This window comes from Heptranchias perlo, chromosome 1 (assembly GCF_035084215.1).
Source record: "Heptranchias perlo isolate sHepPer1 chromosome 1, sHepPer1.hap1, whole genome shotgun sequence".
Lineage (NCBI taxonomy): Eukaryota > Metazoa > Chordata > Chondrichthyes > Hexanchiformes > Hexanchidae > Heptranchias > Heptranchias perlo.
The window spans coordinates 68,619,417-68,639,688 of NC_090325.1; the positions used below are offsets into that span (position 1 = coordinate 68,619,417).

Consider the following 20,272-nt stretch of genomic DNA (forward strand, 5'->3'; position numbering starts at 1 on the left):
TGAAGGTTCTCCCACAGTGCTGTTAGGAAGAGAGTTCCAGGATTTTGACCCAGCGACGATGAAGGAACGGTGATATATTTCTAGGTCGGGATGGTGTGTGACTTGGAGGGGAACATGCAGGTGGGGTTTTTCCCATACGCCTACTGCCCTTGTCCTGCTAGGTGGTAGAGATCACGGGTTTGGGAGGTGCTGTCGAAGAAGCCTTGGTGAGTTGCTGCAGTGCATCCTGTGGATGGTACACACTGCAGCCATGGTGCGCCGGTGGTGAAGGGAGTGAATGTTTAGGGTGGTGGATAGGGTGCCAATCAAGAGGGCTGCATTGTCCCGGATGGTGTTGAGCTTCTTGAGTGTTGTTGGAGCTGCACTCATCCAGGCAAGTGGAGAGTATTCCATCACACTCATGAAGCATATTGTGTGCAGTTTTATCTATTTTGCCTCATCTTGTGAAATTCAGTGCTTTTTTTGTTCTAACCATGTATTGCAAAAACAAGTGTAATGTTTTGAACACAAAACTAAACAGATTACAAGAGTTATATTTCCATTTTATGATTCCCTTTATAGTCATATATTTGACATGTTTATTCATCATAAGCATTATCTAACTTTGATATATGGACTGACCCCACCGCTCAGCATTTATTATATTTATATGGGGGTCAACATTGCAGGCGAAGCCTTAGTTTTAGCTCGTTCGCACGTCACCACAAATATGAATAAGTGGAGTTCTGTAACTTCCCCCGATAATGTTAGGGAACACTCAGTATACAGATATAAGTATCATCAACCACGATGTCACCACTTACAGTTAGCATTATTGTTCTCTGATTGCTTTTAAAATGGCAACATCCTGCAATAATATACAGCTCTCCACACATAAGTTATAGCTTCAGAATAATGCTACTCAATGCACAGCTGTAGCTTATGATATAAAGCAACCACATACTGTCTACGCAGTTGATTGGAAGCAGACTAAAGCCATAATTGACGTGTTTGAGGTTTTGCCACGATGGCCACTGTGCTGACAGACTGGATAATTTCACACGAAGTAGATATGAAATTGACTAAGTGACAGCAAACAGAGAGTAGTGGTGAACGGTTGTTTTTCGGACTGGAGGAAGGTATACAGTGTTCCCTGGGGTCGATACTAGGAGCAGTTTTTTTTTATATATATTAATGACTTGGACTTGGGTGTACAGGGCACAATTTCAAAAGTTGCAGACGACACAAAACTTGCAAGTGTAGTAAACAGTGAGGAGGATAGTAATAGACTTCAAGAGGATATAGACAGGCTGGTGGAATGGGCGGACATGTGGCAGATGAAATTTAATGCAGAGAAATGCGAAGTGATACATTTTGGCAGGAAGAACGAGGAGACGCAATATAAACTAAATGGTACAATTCTAAAGGGGGCGCAGGAACAGAGAAACCTGGGGGTATATGTGCACAAATCTTTGAAGATGGCAGGACAGGTTGAGAAAGCGGTTAAAAAAAGCATACGGGATCCTGGGCTTTATAAATAGAGGCATAGAGTACAAAAGCAAGGAAGTTATGTTGAACCTTTATAAACACTGGGTAGGCCTCAGCTGGAGTATTGTGTCCAATTCTGGGCACCGCACTTTAGGAAGCACTTACTAGAATGGTTCTGGGGATGAGGGGCTTCAGTAACGTGGATGGGCTGGAGAAGCTGGGGTTGTTCTTACAGCAGAGAAGGTTGAGAGGAGATTTGATAGAAGACAAATTTCTGAGAAGTGCAAAAACAGTAGGGCAGTGAAAGTAGGGGATTTCAGCTACCCTAATATTAACTGGGACACAAACAGTGTGAAGCGTATAGAGGGTGCAAAATTCTTACATTGCATTCTGGAGAACTTTTTTAGCCAGTACGTAGCAAGCTCAACAAGAGAGGGGGCAGTTCTGGATTTAGTTTCAGGAAATGATGGAAGGAGTATCAGTGGGAGAGCATTTTGCTGGTAGTGATCATAATTCAGTTAGTTTTAGCATAGTTATGGAAAAGGATAAATATAGAACAGGAGTTAAAGTTCTCAACTAGGGAAAGGCCAATTTTACTAAGCTGAGAAGTGATTTAGCAAAAGTGGACTGGAAATAGCTACTTGAAGGTAAATCAGTGTCAGAGCAGGGGGAGGCATTCAAGGGGGAGAGTCAAGGGGTGCAGAGTGAACATGTTCCCACAAAGAAAAAGGTTGGGGCTGCCAAAGCTAGAGCCCCCTGGATGTCAAGGAGCATATAGGATAAGATAAGGCAAAAAAAGGAGCTTATGTCTGACACCAAGAACTCAATACTACAGAAAGCCTAGAGGAGTATAGAAAGTGCAGGGGTGAAATTAAAAACGAAATTAGGAAAGCAAAGAGAGGGCATGAAAAAATGTTGGCAAGTAAAATCAAGGAAAACCCAAAGATATTTTATAAACTAAGGAAAGAGTAGGGCCTATTAAAGACCAAAAAGGTAACCTATGTGTGGAGGCAGAAGATGTTGGTATGGTTCTTAATGAATACTTTGCGTCTGTCTTCACAAAAGAGAGGGACGATGCAGACATTGTAGTTAAGGAGGAGGAGTGTGAAATATTGGATGGGATAAACTTAGTGAGAGAGGAAGTATTAAGGGGATTAGCATCTTTGAAAGTAGATAAATCACCAGGGCTGGATGAAATGTATTCCAGGCTGTTAAAAGAAACAAGGGAGGAAATAGCAGAGGCTCTGAACATCATTTTCCATTCCTCACTGGATACAGGCTTGGCGCCGGAGGATTGGAGGACTGCTAATGTTGTACCATTGTTTAAAAAGGAAGCGAGGGATAGACCGAGTAATTACAGGCCAGTCAGTCTAACCTCGGTGGTGGGCAAATTATTGGAATCAATTCTGAGGGACAGGTTAAATCGTCACTTAGAAAGGCACAGAGTAATCAAGGACAGTCAGCTTGGATTTGTTAAAGGAAGGTCGTGTCTGACTAACTTGACTGAATTTTTTGAGTAGGTAATGAGGAGGGTCGATGAGGGTAGTGCATTTGATGTAGTCTACATGGATTTTAACAAGGCTTTTGACAAGGTCCCATGTGGCAGACTGGTCAAAAAAGTAAAAGCCCATGGGATCCAAGGGAAAATGGCAAGTTGGATCCAAAATCGGCTCAGTGGCAGGAAGCAAAGGGTAATGGTCAACGGGTGTTTTTGTGACTGGGGGCCCGATTTTAGCACCCGCTATCGGGTGCGTTCTCGGCGGGGGGGCCTCGAAAATCGGAAAATCCAGGATCCCGAACAGATCCCGCCTCGATCCCGCCCACTTCCGGGTTCCCCGCTGACGCGCCGGCGTGCGCGCGCAGCCCCCGCTGGTGGGAATCCCGCAGGCAATTAAAGCCAGCGGGATCCCACTTGACAATTTATTTACCTATTTCAGGTCATTAACTGACCTGATTAAGGGACTGTGTGTGATTTTTGAACAACATGGGACTGTTTCCCACACTGGGGGAAACACTCCCAGATCAAATGGACATGTTGCAGCTGTCAGCCTGTGGCAGCTGCAAAGGTCCATTTGGCAGGTCGGGGGGGTGGGGAGACCCTCACCCATTGCAGGAGGCCACTCTGTCACTTGGGACAAAGTTTGGCCTCCACCACCCTCCTCCTGACGGTCAAAGTCACCAACCTGCACACTTACCCCGGGGTCCGGAGACATGTACCTACCTTGCGGACCCCCTCAGATGTACATCTTGCGGATGGGGGCCGCCGTAGCTGCAGTCATGACCTCCTCGGAGGGTGAACAGCATCACCAGCCTCGCCATCCACCTCTGACACGTGGAGCTCCACAACAGAGTGCTGTGACACATCCACCTGTACAGCAGGAGGGAGGGCTACCGCAGAGAGAGATGTGTCGCAGAGGGCACTACCCTCGCCACAGGTTCCACAGACCGAGGCTCAGCCTCCTGGACCTCTCTGAGCAGCAGTGCACACGGAGGCTCAGAGTCACTTGACATGTAGCCGTGGACATCTGCAGCCTCTTTCATGCCGAGCTGCTCCTGGCTGGCCCGTGCACCATCTTTCTACCTGTTGCTGTCAAAGTCACCACTGCCCCCCCGAACTTCTCCACAGCCTTCCAGGGTGCAACCGGGGACATCGCAGATGTCTCTCAGTCGTCTGCGCAGAAGAGCCCTGCAAATACACCTACACCCACTCTGCAGTGACACAATGGGTGGCATCAGTGGTGGGTCCTCATAGTGATACCCAGGAGCGGGCATTATTGCACAAACCGGACAGGATTCGCGAAGACATGGCAGTAGTGGTGCCAATATAATGTGTGATGTGAGTTGTTCTGAAATTCAATAGAAGTAACACCCATGACAAACCCTCAGACACCCTTGTGCATCCCCTTCATGCTCACGACACGTTTGTCTTACGCTGCCTACTGCACATATGTGATGCATGCCCTGTGGCTGCAACACAGGTAGTGGCAGGTTGAGTGAGGCTGACCGTGAAAGAGATGCACGAGAGGGTGAGTATGGGATAGAGCCATGAGATTGTATGAGGATTGGGTTGCGTGGTAGTGGCGGGGTGAGTACTGGCGAGGTGAGTAAGTGCAGGTATGATGAGGATGGGGTTTGAGTGGGTATGAGGGGTGATGTGACAGAGTAGTGTTGGCAGTGCCGAAGGAGATGTGGGGTGGGGGCAGTGATGTGGCAGACTGAGTGTAGGGGAAAGACTACGTGTACTCACTGTGGCTGACCTACTGAGGTCATTGGAGCACCTCCTGCACTGTGTGCAGGTGGGCGATATGTTGGTGGCGCAGGTGACCCCCTCTGCCACCTCGAGCCAGGCCTTCCTGGTGGCGGAGGCGGGCCGCTTCCTCCCGCCCGCCGGGTGGAAGATCTCTGTCGTCCCCCTCCTCCTCACCCCATGTATTGATACCTGGGGTGAGGCATCATTAAACTTGGAGCAGCCTTCCCCCTGGGCTGCTCTATGCTGTAATTTTTTCTGTTTGTTGCAGCATCTGTCAGTGGAGGACTGCCCCTTTAAATAGAGCGCCTCCAGCTGACAGATCTTACTGCGCATGCGCAGCCCGCCCGACGCGCAGATCAGCAGTGGGGAACCCGGAGGAGCAGGTAAGTGGCTCCAATAAGTGGGTTGCCTGCTACGATCACGCGGGAAACCCACTAATTTCACCGGGCACGTTGGCCCATCCGCCGGGAACCCGCACCCCTGGTAAAATCGGGCCCTGGAAGTCTGTTTCCAATGGGGTTCCGCAGGACTCAGTACTCGGTCCCTTGCCTTTTGTGGTATATATTAATGATTTGGACTTAAATGTAGGGGGCATGATTAAGAAGTTTGCAGATGATACAAAAATTGGCCGTGTGGTTGATAGTGAGGAGAAAAGCTGTAGACTGGAGGAAGATATCAGTGGACTGCTCAGGTGGGTAAAAAAGTGGCAAATGGAATTCAATCCAGAGAAGTGTGAGGTAATGCATTTGGGGAGGACCAACAAGGCAAGGGAATACATAATAAATGGGAGAATACTGAAAGGTATAGAGAAAATGAGGGACCTTGGAGTACATGTCCACAGATCCCTGAAGGTAGCAGGAAGGGAAGATAAAGTGGTTAAAAAGACATACGGGATACTTTCCTTTATTAGCCGAGGCATAGAATATAAGAGCAGGGAGGTTATGCTAGAACTGTATAAAACACTGGTTAGGCTACAGCTAGAGTACTGCATACAGTTCTGATCACCACATTTCAGGAAAGATGTGATTGCACTAGAGAGGGTACAGAGGAGATTTACGAGGATGTTGCCAGGACTGGAGAATTTTAGCTATGAGGAAAGATTGGATAGGCTGGGGTTGTTCTCTTTTGAACAGAGGAGGCTGAGGGGAGATTTAATTGAGGTGTACAAAATTATGAGGGGCCTAGATAGAGTGGACAGGAGGACCTATTTCCCTTGGCAGACAGGTCACTAACCAGAAGGCATAGATTTAAAGTGACTGGTACAAGGATTAGAGGGAAGCTGAGGAAATATTTTTTCATCCAGAGGGTGGGTAGGTGTCTGGAACTCACTGCCTGAAAGGGTGGTAGAGGCAGAAACCATCAACTCATTTAAAAAGTACCTGGATGTGCACTTGAAGTGCTGTGCCCTACAGGGATAAGGACCAAGTGCTGGAAAGTGGGATTAGGCTGGGTGGCTCATTTTCGGCCGGCGCGGACACAATGGGCCGAATGGCCTCCTTCTGTGCCGTAAATTTTCTATGAGTCTAGGATTCAAAATTATGCAGGGTTTAGATAAAGTAAATAAAGAGAAATTGTTCCCATTGATGGAAAGGTCAAGAACCAGAGGACACAGATTTAAGGTGATTGTCAAAAGAACCAAAGGAGACATGACAAAAAACTTTTTTACGCAGCGAGAGGTTATGATCTGGAATGCGCTGCCTGAAAGGGTAGTGGAAATAGATTCAATCATGACTTTCAAAAAGGAATTGGATAAACATATGAAGGGAAAAATTTTGCAGGGCTACAGGAAAGAGCAGGGGATTTGGATTGCTCTTACAAAGAGCCAGCATGGGCTTGATGGGCTGAATGGCCTCCTTCTGTGCTGTAACCATTCTATGATTCTATATAATGATTATTAGAGGCCAACATTCCCCAGGTGAATATAATATTGTGTATTCATTTGCTTTACCAAATTATACAATAAAACAGAGAATGAGCCTGTTCAGCGGGAAAGAAATCTTTATCTGGATCATCCCATGTCGGCTGATATTAGTGCAAATAGCTGATGGTTATGCTCTGTGACAGTGGTGGTAATCTCACATTTATGGTAACAAATGCTAATTGCATTGTCCTTGTAATATTAAACATGGGGTGACTAAAGAAGCAATTAACTACTAAGGGGCAGATTTCCTTTGATTGAGCCAGATGTGTATCTACATGTGCTTTTGGGGAGCATTGGAAATGTACTAAGTTGAAAGTACAGTTTAATGTCACTAATTGTCTTCCACAGGTAATTACTTGCAGACATTCTGTTTGTCATGCAAGATAGGACTTCTTTATTGTTCACTGATGCATTTTGATTATTTCAAGTTGAAAGAAATAGCAGTTTGGAATACATGATAGATTAAAATTAAAGACATATTAAATAGTAATAATTTCATTTTTTAAGGGGTAATATTTCAAAATTAAACACCACCAGCAAAGTCACCTTCTATATCTCTAAATTAAAGAATCAGGACCCAGAATATAAAACAGTGCATGTGGCAAAACATTCCTAAAACTGAAAATACTGAATAAGGGTGGCTTCCTGCTTGGGGCATATACTAATATTATTTATTTATTTATAAATGGAAAATGGTGATTAATTACCTGTTTTTGAAAAGGACTGGTAGACACATGATGAAAAATGATTATTTAACATCTTTAATAAGAATACGTTAAATAACATGTATTAACTTTTTTTTACAAAAAGAAAAACACAGAGCAAATTCCTTACTTAATGAGATACTGAAATCAACCAGAATTAATATGAGAGAGAAAAACACTATATCAACTATACTGGCACTAAAGTTTCATCCCTCAACCCTACCGGAGTGGCTATCAGACTTCCCTGCGGAACTCTAGGTGGCGATATTCCTGAATTATGTAGATGTCAATTATTGATTGTACACTATGATAATCAACAGGCTGACTTTAGAGCCAACATACTTGGTTAGCTGGGCATAAGCTTGTTGAATATTGTAATTCAAACAGATTGGATGATGACATTGATATAATTATTGCCCTAAATCTACAGGGTACTCTTCATCCCCTGCTTTCTCTGCGTTTAAATGGGTGGGTTGAAGAATTCACCCCTATTCACTATAACTAATACTTCTGTTTTTATAACAGATTAACCTATATCCTATGGCTTTTCAGAAGTGGCCCAGAGAAACTTTTATCCTAAAGGTGTCATTCTCCCTGCTTGTCAAATATGCTGTTTTTTTGGTTGTTCCTACGATGTTGGTACCAGGTAGCTTTTGACTCTATTGCTCCTTTGTCCTTAATCCTCAGTCATCTTCCCCTTCCTCAGAAACCACAATGGTTGACCTCTAGAAGAGCCATCCTTGTGTTAAGATATCGAAGAATCATCTAAAATATGAACAAAGGAATAAAGAAACTACACTGTAGATAGGAAACTCAATGTTCTATTCAGATTTATGCAATGTAAATACAAAAGGCTTATGAAAATTACAAATCTTGATTTTAAAAAAATGACACTGTCTTCCATGTGAAGTTAACCTACATTACATGTTTGATACCTCTGTGCTGAGTAAATATTGTTGCATATATATTGTAAATAAACTTACCAGAATAAGAGGAGATTTTTGTTTGGGTCTCCTCCTCCTTCAGAATGTGGAATTTGAGAGCCATCCTCCATTCAACAGATTCAGGGTTTTTGAGAGGGGACACTGTTGCACTAATTTTCTTTGCTACTTGTGTGTCACCTTGAACCTAGCCAATCATTGAAACACTTTTTGCTTTTTTGATATCTCTGTTATCATGGAATAAATGCCTTGCTGACTTTTCTGGCTACTTCAGCCCAGGCACATGTATTCCTTGATGATGTTGAGATATTAGTAATAGACTATAATGTACTTTCTTTTTGTAGACTCTGCAACCAAAATTTTCAATTTAGTTTCCCTGAAAAGTTGCTTTCTTGTGTATGTTTGCACACCATTTTAGAGGATTCACCGCCCCTGGCATTAAGGCAGACTTAAAGGTGAAGTAGTTCATTTCTGATTATTTAGTGGCAAAGTAATATAATTTCATCCAATGTACCATTGCATGGATTAAGTTGCCACCAGATAGTAAATTAGCGTGTGAAAATGCAGACAATATTGTACTTATGGATCAATGATAAATATGCACTGTTCAGGCATATTTGCCAACAAACATCCCTTAGTCTTCTCCATGCAGGAGTGTTTCCTTCTTAGCTATTAATACAAGTCCTTACTTCATAGCCCTGTAAATTCGGCACCAACATCCATAGAGTCATATTTGGCATAAGGCAGCGAGGCTATATCAGCACTTTTGATCTGTACACAGCAATAATAACTTTGTAACTTGATCCTGATTTAAGTGGGATGATCTTTTTTCTAAGAACACTGGATGATCATCATCATTGACTCCTTCTACCATTCAACTCACAGCACTGAAAGTACATTTCAAGATCAGCAAAGAATGGAAAATATGCAAATTAAAATGTATGGTCCTTTTGGCACATTAAACAGTGAACTCATCAAGAATAGAAGACTCTCTTCCAAATATGCACTTTAATCATCCAATCCCACTGATTGTTTATTTCTAAAACACTCTTTCTCCTCTTACACTAACTACAATTTCAATCAAAGGTAAGATCCAACAGGTTCTTTACCGTGATGAAATACACACATAGGGATTGTTACCAACAACTATGTTTTTTCAATAAGTTACTGCACATTTATATTTTTTGGAAAGTTTAATCTTACTGTTTTGGAAATTTATTTACTGTGCTAGATGGTTTAACTGGACAGAACTTTAGTAGTGTACAGGTTCAGTTATTTTTATCACTTTGATTACATGATGTCACCAACAACTTTGATTCCTAATAAGACCATATATAACTAAACATTAAATGTAGCTACAACAAAAAATATATTCTTGACATCAATCTCCTATTTAAAACTAGAGCACTTTTTCTTTCTATTTCTCACTTGACAAAAGCTGAAAGTTTGTGAGATCACCCAATTATTGGAAGGGTATAAAAGTAATGCCAAAGGTGCAACTTAGATTCACGAGGATGGTTGAAGAATGAGTGGTTACAATTATGAAGAGACCTGAGAAGTTTGGGCTTTATGACAGAGCTGAGGAAGTTAAGGGTTGACCTGATAGATGACTTCAAGGTTATGAACGGTTATAGGATAAACATTAGTTCGAGTGGTTAGAGATGATAACAAGAGGGCACAAATTTAAGACGAACTGAAAGAATTGGAATTCTCTACTACAAACCGTTATTGAAGCAGAGTCCATGATTTCTTTTAAAAGAGAATTAGTTACTTGAAAAAGAGGACTATCAAAGAGTATGAGGAGCGAGCAGGTGAGTGGGGAAAAATGGGACAGACTTAATGGGCTGAGTAGTCGGTTTCTTTGCTGTAATGTTCTACGATACTGTAAAATCTGACATCTAAGGTATAATCAATAATACGACAGAACACTGGAATATTACATTGGCTGGCATGGTGTGACTGATTTCAATTAAAGGATCGCTATCAACTGGAGTTTTAAATTTTGCAAACAACAAAATCATATAATGGATGAACATTATTCTCATCATGTCAGCCTGTGTACACAGACAATAGTTCAACATTGGGGAGAGAAATATTTCACCTGATGTCACAGGGACTTTGTCACAGCTTTGAAGAGCTTAGTCTATTTCGTACTAAGGCCCAAAAGAATGTCATAGGACTTTAAAATGGCCAAAAATAAAATTAATCGTGGAGAGACACCTCTAGTGTGTATTTATTTTTGTTTACAATATCTTACCTTATATAAAAGACTCTATTTTACCTCATATTTACAGTAATTCACATAGGCTTTCGCTAATTTAGTTTAAAATCCCTGTTCTGTCTCCCTGTAACACCCTCAACAAACTGTAGTTCTGCAGTAAACTTTCAAAAAGTAACTTGCATTGGTAGGGAATGATGGCCTGGAAATTGTTGTTGGTTGAGTAATTGGGGTTAACTGTGGGTTTCTAAAAGTTTTGGGATGAATACTCACCTGTTCATTAACCTCCAATATTCCCATTTTTTGCTGCAAGTGTAGATTGTGCAATTTACCACCCACACAACAGGTTAACAATGGAGCATTGGAATTGATTACAAGAAAAGCCATTACTTTCCTTATCCCTGCATTTACAGAGGGGAGCAGGCCAAAGGTTTACTCAACCATTTTCCTGAAATAAGCAGACAACAAGAGCACAATTAGTGACACCTGACCACAAAGCAAAGAAAGCTCTTATTCACGAAGTAAGGCACAAGAGAGCTGTTGTTTATAGAAACATAGAAAATAGGAGCAAGAGTAGGCCATTCGGCCCTTTGGGCCTGCTCCGCCATTCAAAATGATCATGGCTGATCGTCTAACTCAGTACCCTGTTCCCGCTTTTTCCCCATATCCCTTGATCCCTTTAGCATTAAGAAATATATCTATCTCCTTCTTGAATACATCCAATGACTTGGCCTCCACTTCCTTCTGTGGTAGGGAATTCCACAGGTTCACCACCCTCTGAGTGAAGAAATTTCTCCTCATCTCGGTTCTAAATGGCATGCCCCATATCCTGAGACTGTGATCTCTGGTTCTGGACTCCCCAGCCATCAGGAACATCCTCCCTGCATCCAATCTGTCTAGTCCTGTTAGAATTTTGTATGTTTCGATGAGATCACTTCTCATTCTTCTAAACTCTAGGGAATATAGGCCTAGTTGACCCAATCTCTCCTCATACGTCAGTCCTGCCATCCCAGGAATCAGTAAGATGCAGAAGGGCACCCTCTCCAAAAATGCCCGATGCAGCTAGCTTGGGATCAGATTGTTGATGGAGTAAAGGTTGTGCTCAAAACCGAACAGATCTGGATATAGGTCAGTAAGAAGATGACTCACCAGCTAAGGGAAGGTTAAAGTATATCTTTCAGCGCCAAGTATCCACCCTAGTAGGCATGCCATAAAAGGGTACAACTGTGATCCTGCGTTCCAGGCAACGGAATGGTTGGAGATTCAAGGGTGCAATCATGTAACTCTATTTATGACCCATGCTCCTTGTGAGCATGGTTCACTACTGATAGTGCAGAATTATACCAAAAGTGCCTCCTCAAAACCTATAAAGCATTGTCATCTGAATCATCTTAAGTAGTAACAGAAGTTTATCTGTGAGAAACAACACTGAATGCTTCCTATGCATGGTAGGGCTCCCAACCTTCCCGGAATGACTGGGAGTTTCCCGATATCAGGGGTTCCTATCCCGAGCACTGCCTCTAACAGCCTGGGAGATCAATGATTTAAATTTTCCGCCGCAGTGCGCCCACATGAACAATAGACACTTATGTGAGGTACTATAAATAATTACTAACTGTTAGCCTGGTATTGGGAGTCAGAAAGAGGTTATACTGCATTAATTTTAAACAGAATCATTTCCCAGCCTGTTGCACAGAGCTCGTCACCGGCTGCTGCTCAGAGCCGTTGCCCGCAGGGAGCCACGACCAGCTAGAGTGCAGTCAAGACATATCTAGAGAATCTAGGGTGGGGGGCTCTGAAATCGGGCGGAGGCTCAAGAGTTGGGGGGGAAGAGATGGAGACTAAGGAATGTGGGATCAGGGGAGAGGGAGATTGGGGAAAGGGGGCTCTGGGAGAGATGAAGACTGGGGAGTGGGGGATCTTGGAGAGGTGGAGGCTGGGGAAAGGGGGCTCAGGGAGAGATAGAGACTGGGGAGTGGGGGATCTTGAAGAGATGGGGAATGGGGGCTCAGGGAGAGGTGGAGACTGGGGAATGGGGGCTCAGGGAGAGGTGGAAACTGGGGAATGGGAGCTTAGGGAGAGGTGGAGACTGGGGAATGGGAGCTCAGGGAGAGGTGGAGACTGGGGAATGGGAGCTCAGGGAGAGGTGGAGACTGGGGAATAGGAAATGGGGGAGAGAGGGAAACTGGGAATGAGGTAGGCATGGGGACCAGCATTTTCTGCAGCACCAGGAGCAGGAGGAGCAATGTGATGAATGGAAGTGGCACCTGAGAGAGGAGCAGCCAGTAAAGAGGTGAGTGAAACCTGGGGACCTTACTGTGGGTAAATAGTAAAAGATTGTTTCCATTGGTGGATGAATGGAGAACTAGGGAACGGAAACAATGGATTCTCACTGGAAGAACCAAGGGGAAAAGGAAGAGCAAGATTCTTGAACTGAGGACTATTAGTCCATGGGATCCTTGAGGTAGAGACTAAAACTTAATTTAAAAGAGAAAGGGATACATTTTCAAAAAGGAGGAACATAAAAGTATCTGAGGGGAGTGGGGTCACAGGAGACAGCACTAGCACCAGGGGCAGAATGGCCTCCTCCTGTGCTGTAATTTCCATAATTCTATGAAAACTTTCATTTATCGAGTCTGAGCTCAGGGGATGGTTTAGAAATGTTGGTGCTGAGCTGAGTTTAGGATGATGTGGTCTGTGAGAAGTGCCCCAAACACTGAGACCGCTGTCCTTTGTGCAATCTCTCGGTTTGATTCAGGTCAGTCTGTACCAGCCGGTTTTGACATGTGAAGTCCAAGTACGGACCAGCTCTGACTGAGGTTCCCAGTTCAGAGTTGTCACCTTCACACGGAACCGGAGTCCAAGGAGATAGGGAGAGAGATGGGGCCTATTAAAAGTGGCATCGCCTGGGGAGCCTAACCGCACCTGTGCAGTGCAGGGGATTTCTGGCTATGATTTCAGGGTAAATATCAACAGGTTATAGGATTACTACCAGTTACAGGTAAACATCGGGGCATTACACCTATTACTACCGGTTACATACAGACTATCAGTGGGTTATTATATTACTGTTGGCTATGAGGGGAATCTGAGTGTTACCAGTATTACTATTAGTTATCAGTGCAATTTCAGTGAGTTGCCATTAGTTACTGGTAGAATCAAAGTTCCTCCCACCTCTGATTTCTCGTCTGTGAATCGCTCCTTCGGTTTCCCTTCTTCCCTGCCCTTGGTTTCCTTCTTCACCTGCTTGCGGGGGGCCTCCTGATTCTTGGAACATCTCACACAACAGCTGCTGGCTCGAAAACACGAGCAAAGGTTCTCAACTACAGGGGACCCAAACTTTATAAGGTAAATGCAATAACATTTGTAGAAGTCATATGGTCAGACGTCATGTGATCAAACCTACAGCAATGCCTCCAACCTGAGTTGGCAACCTGAATGCATGGTCACTCTGCAGTATGAAAGAAATACAGGCAGCTACTAATAATTGAAACTGCATTCACTCAGAAATTTTGAAGGGGATTGGCACAGGAAATCCTTGTAACCCAACTTAGCTGCGTGGTCCATGTTATTTAGTATCAATACAGGATGAATTGAAGGATATCATTCTCTTGTGCGACCAAAACTAGTAAAATCTTATGACTATTTATCTTACTGCAGGACAAGAAAGGCATAAAATAAAAGGAAGCAAAGAAAAACTGGAGAAGGACTCAGGCATTACAAGATTTTGAGACAGTTTGAGGAGACCCTCTGCGTGAGTGACAGTTCATGAGTACGAAGAGCAGTGGCGGTGCCAGATGAGCAGCAGGCACAACTGCCCAGAAGGCCAGAATAGTATGACCTCCCAGGGCCTGCTTACAAAAGGAGACTGCTTTGACTGCTATGAGCATGACAACAGTCATTTGCAATGTCTGGCTAGAAGTCAGTAAGAGTCCACCATTGTGCAGTCCCAGATGAACCGTTGTCTGTGCTGTAGTTTACTGTGAAGTGCATGACAACTCCAGGGGTAATGACAGGAGAAGCCCTCGATGGCACAGGAATGAAGGTTACGAAAGTGTCTTAGCACGCAGAGAGAGGAAGAGAGAGACAACTTGAGGAGATCACGCTGGCAAGAAACATTTTAAATTTTTACATCACAAAAACATTTCAGACTATTTTCTTCCATAAAAGAGAATTTTTCTTTTAATTTACAGCTGACTCCTAAAGATACTATCACTGAATACAGTTCAAGTCTCAATGTATCAAAAAGAGTTCAATATATAAAAGTCAAATCTAGCCCAATCCTGCTCTCTTGCGGGTCTCCCACTGTGCTAAGCTGTTGCATGTAACTGCGATGTGAGTAAGCCATTAAAAAAACAACAGTCTTCATTCATTTATCCTGCTGTTGATTTAGCACTGTATGAAAATAACTGAAAGGTAATAAAGTTGGTTAAAGATGTCCACTGAGCCATGGCTGAAATGTGCAATATAAATAAATGCCTCTTTTAGTGCGTTCTTGTAGCATCTGAAATTAAACCATTTTTGAATTTAAATATGAAAAGGTTCCAGCCTCAGTTACACTCAGATTTTAAACATTGGACTTTGAAGCATTAAGCTATAATATTGAAACCCGGCTATACCAGTAAGTGCAATCAATAGAGTGAGTGATGTACAGGAAGTAGGGATTGTGGATGCTTTGGTAATAATTTTCCAAAATTCTCTGGACTCGGCAAAGGTCCCGGCAGATTGGAAAACTGCTAATGTAACACCCTTATTTAAAAAGGGTAGTAGGCAGAAGGCTGGAAATTATAGACCAGTTAGCCTAACATCTGTGGTGGGTAAAATTTTGGAGTCTATTATTAAGGAGACAGTAGCGGAACATTTGAATAAACATAATTTAATAGGACAAAGTCAGCATGGCTTTACGAAGGGGAAGTCATGTCTGACAAATTTGCTTGAGTTCTTTGAGGACATAACGTACAGGGTGGATTAAGGGGAACCAGTGGACGTAGTGTATTTAGACTTCCAGAAGGCATTCGACAAGGTGCCACATAAAAGATTATTGCTCAAGCTAAAGAATCACTGGATTGGGGGTAATATTCTGGCATGGGTGGAGGATTGGTTATCTAACAGGAAGCAGAGAGTTGGGATAAATGGTTCATTCTCAGACTGGCAACCAGTAGCCAGTGGTGTTCCGCAGGGGTCGGTGCTGGGTCCCCAACTCTTTACAATCTATATTAACGATTTGGAGGAGGGGACCGAGTGTAACATATCAAAGTTTGCAGATGATACAAAGATGGGAGGGAAAGTAGAGAGTGAGGAGGACATAAAAACCTACAAGGGGATATAGATAGGCTGGGTGAGTGGGCGGAGATTTGGCAGATGCAATACAATATTGGAAAATGTGAGCTTATGCACTTTGGCAGGAAAAATCAGAGAGCAAGTTATTATCTTAATGGCGAGAAACTGGAAAGTACTGCAGTACAAAGGGATCTGGGGGTCCTAGTGCAAGAAAATCAAAAAGTTAGTATGCAGGTGCAGCTGGTGATCAAGAAGGCCAACGGAATGTTGGCTTTTATTGCTAGGGGGATAGAATATAAAAACAGGGAGGTATTGCTGCAGTTATATAAGGTATTGGTGAGACCGCACCTGGAATACTGCATACAGTTTTGGTCTCCATACTTAAGAAAAGACATACTTGCTCTCGAGGCAGTACAAAGAAGGGTCACTCGGTTAATCCCGGGGATGAGGGGGCGGACATATGAGGAGAGGTTGAGTAGATTGGGACTCTACTCATTGGAGTTCAGAAGAATGAGAGGCGATCTTATTGAAACATATAAGATTGTGAAGGGGTTTGATCGGGTGGATGCGGTTAGGATGTTCCCAAGGATGGGTGAAACTAGAACTAGGGGGCATAATCTTAGAATAAGGGGCTGCTCTTTCAAAACTGAGATGAGGAGAAACTTCTTCACTCAGAGGGTAGTAGGTCTGTGGAATTTGCTGCCCCAGGAAGCTACATCATTAAATAAATTTAAAACAGAAATCGACAGTTTCCTAGAAGTAAAGGGAATTAGGGGTTACGGGGAGCGGGCAGGAAATTGGACATGAATTTAGATTTGAGGTTAGGATCAGATCAGCCATGATCTTATGGAATGGCGGAGCAGGCTCGAGGGGCCGATTGGCCTACTCCTGCTCCTATTTCTTATGTTCTTATGTTCTTATAAGTAGTTCAGAGGCTAAATAGGTCAAATTAATATGTCACTGGGCAATCACATTGGGCTAAATTTTCATCTTCAACATGTCTGGCACAAGGCTTTGCATGCTGCAGTGTATAGTAGGAATCCAAGAGCATGGCACCCATGATTTTGCATCCATTAAAATGAATGAAAGCATTGAAGACAGAAATTTACCTCAGGGAGGTTTATTGCAAGAAAAACTTGCCCAGAAATATTTTAAAAATTAACTTGTTACACATTTCATGATTATGTAACAGTGCAGATAACTTCTTTGGAGCTACATAAGAACACAAGAAATAGGAGCAGGAGTAGGCCATCTGGCCCCTCGAGCCTGCTCTGCCATTCAACAAGATCATGGCTAATTTTCTACCTCAACACCATTTTCCTGTACTATTCCCATATCCCTTGATGCCTTTAATATCTAGAAATCTATCGATCTCTGTTTTGAATGTACTCAATGACTGAGCCTCCACAACCTTCTGGAGTACAGAATTCCAAAGATTCACCACCCTCTGAATGAAGAAATTTCTCCTCATCTCAGTCCTAAATGGCCTACCCCTTATCCTGAGACTGACCCCTGGTTCTAGACTCCCTAGCTAGGGGAAACATCCTCCTTGCATCTACCCTGTCGAGCCCTGTAAGAATTTTTTATGTTTCAATGAGATCACCTCTCATTCTTCCAAATTCTGGAGAATACAGACCTTGTCTACTCAATCTCTCCTCATACGACAATCCCGCCATCCCAGGAATCAGTCTGGTGAACCTTCGTTGCACTCTCTCTGTGGCAAGTATATCCTTTCATAGGTAAGGAGACCAAAATTGTACATAGTACTCCAGGTGCGGTCTCACCAAGGCCCTATATAATTGCAGTAAGACATCTTTACTCCTGTACTCAAATCATCTTGTAATAAAGGCCAACATACCATTTGCCTTCCTAATTGCTTGCTGCACCTACATGTTAGCTTTCAGTAACTCGTGTACAAGGACACCTAGGTCCCTTTGAACATCAACATTTCCCAATCTCTCACCATTTAAAAAATACTCTGCATTTCTGTTTTTCCTACCAAAGTGGATAACTTCACATTTTTCCACATTATCTTCCTTCTGCCATGTTCTTGCCCACACACTTAGCCTGTCCATATCCCCTTGAAGCCTCTTTGCATCCTCCTCACAACTCACATTCTCACCTAGTTTTCTGTCATCAGCAAACTTGGAAATATTACATATGGTCCCCTCATCCAAATCATTGATATAGATTATGAATTGCTGGGGCCCGAGCACCGATCCCTGCGGTACCCTACTAGTCACAGTCTGCCAATCTGAAAAAGGCCTGTTTATTCCTACAGTCTGTTTTCTGTCTATTAACCAATTCTCAATCCATGCCAGTATATTACCCCCAATTCCATGTGCTCTAACTGTTCACCAATCTCCTGTGTGGGACTTTATCGAAAGCCTTCTGAAAATCCAAATACACCACATCCACTGGTTCCCTCTTATCTATTCTACCAGTTACATCCTCAAAGAACTCCAATAGGTTTGTCAAACATGATTTTCCTTTCATAAATCCATGTTGACTCTGCCAAATCCTATTATTATTGTCTAAGTGTCCTGTTATCACATCCTTTATAACAGATTCTAGCATTTTCCTGACTACTGATGTCAGGCGAACAGATCTGTAGTTCCCTGTTTTCTCTCCCTCCTTTTTTAAATAGTGGGGTTACATTTGCTACCCTCCAATCTGCAGGAACCGTTCCAGAATCTATAGATATTTGGAAGGTGACAACCAATGCATCCACTATCTCTATAGCCACCTCTTTCAAAACCCTGGGATGTAGATCATCAGGTCCTTGGGATTTATCGACTTTCAGTCCCATTAATTTCTCCAGTATTATTTTTTTACCAATACCAATTTCTTTCAGGTCCTCATTCTCGCCAGACTCTTGGTTCTTTAGTATTTCCGGAGGTTTTTTGTGTCTTCTTCCGTGAAGACAGACACAAAGTATGCGTTTAATTTCTCTGCCATTTCCTTATTCCCCATTATAAATTCTCCCGTCTCTGTCTGTAAGGGACCCACATTTGCCTTCACCAGTCTTTTCCTTTTTACATACCTATAGAAGCTTTTATAGTCCCTTTTTATGTTTCTCACTAGCTTACTCTCATATTCTATATTCCCTTTCTTTATCAATTTCTTGATCCTCCTTTGTTGAATTCTAAAATGCTCCCAATCCTCAGGCTTACAGCTTTTTCTGGCAACATTATATGCCTCTTTCTTTGATTCAATACTATCTTTAATTTCTCTTGTTAGCCATGGTTGGACCACTTTTCCTGTTGGGTTTTTGTGCCTTAAAGGAATATATATTTGTTGCAAATTATGTATTAATTCTTTAAATGCTAGCCATTGCCTGTCCACCATCATACCTTTTAATGTAGTTCCCCAATCAACCATAGCCAACTTGCGCCTCATACCTTCATAGTTTCCTTTGTTTAGATTTAAGACCCTAGTTTCGGATTCAACTACATCACTTTCAAACTTAATGAAGAATTCTATCATATTATGGTCACTCTTCCCTAAGATTATTAATTAACCCTTTCTCATTGCACAATACTAGATCTAAAATAGCCTGTTCCCTCGTTGGTTCCTCAACATACTGATCTAGAAAACCATCTCGTATACATTCCAGGAATTCGTCCTCCACAGTATTAGTGCTAATTTCGTTTGCCCAATCTATATGTAGATTAAGGTCCCCCATGATTACTGCATTACCCTTGTTACATGCACATCTAATTTCCTGCTTTATACTGTGTCCTACATTACCACTACTGTTTGGTGACCTATAAACAAATCCCACCAATGTTTTCTGCCCCTTGCTATTTCTTAGCTCCACCCAAACTGATTCTACATCTTGATCTTCTGAGCCAAGATCCTTTCTCACTATTGTACTGATCTCATCCTTTATTAACAGCACTACCTCACCTCCTTTTCCTTTTTGCCTGTCCTTCCTAAATATTGAATATCCTTGAATATTCAGTTCCCAGCCTGGGTCACCCTGCAGCCACATCTCTATAATAGCAATTAGATCATACCCATTTACTTCTATTTGTGGCATCAATTCATCTACCTTGTTGTGAATGTTGCATGCATTCAGATAAAGTGCCTTTAATTTTGCCTTTTTAATATTTTTCTCCTATTTTGACCTTATTTGCTGCTGTCCTTTGTTTCCGCTGCCTTCCAATTTCACTTACTACTTTTCTGCTTTCCACTTCCAGCTTTGTTACTCTCCCTTCTGAATCTCCTCTCAGGTTCCTATCCCCAAAAGCACTAGCAAACCTCCCTGCAAGTATATTGGTCCCGCCCTGTTGAGGTGCTACCCATCCGGCTTGTACAGGTCCCACCTCCCCAGAACCGGTCCCAATGCTCCAGGAATCTAAAGCCCTCCCCCTTGCACCATCTCTCCAGCCACGCATTCATCTGCTCTATCCTCCTATTTCTATACACACTAGCGCGTGGCACTGGGAGCAATCCGGAGATTACTACCCTTGAGGTCCTGCTTGTTAA

The 20,272-nt window shown here is 42.9% G+C and overlaps 1 protein-coding gene and 1 long non-coding RNA gene across 4 annotated transcripts in view; one reads left to right on the forward strand and one right to left on the reverse strand.

The window, feature by feature from the left end:
* pde4d (phosphodiesterase 4D, cAMP-specific) overlaps positions 1–20,272 on the reverse strand; it is a 642,699-nt gene that overhangs the window by 603,504 nt on the left and 18,923 nt on the right. The gene's annotated exons all lie outside the window — the stretch shown is intronic.
* Positions 1–20,272, forward strand: part of LOC137323028 (uncharacterized) — a 143,090-nt gene that overhangs the window by 80,411 nt on the left and 42,407 nt on the right. For 2 of the 3 annotated variants that reach the window (XR_010963277.1, XR_010963276.1), the window contains exon 3: positions 14,162–14,915. The exons of the other annotated variant lie outside the window; for it this stretch is intronic. This is a non-coding gene — a long non-coding RNA (uncharacterized lncRNA). Of the gene's footprint in view, positions 1–14,161; positions 14,916–20,272 lie in introns of those variants that run through there. 3 annotated transcript variants of the gene reach the window in all.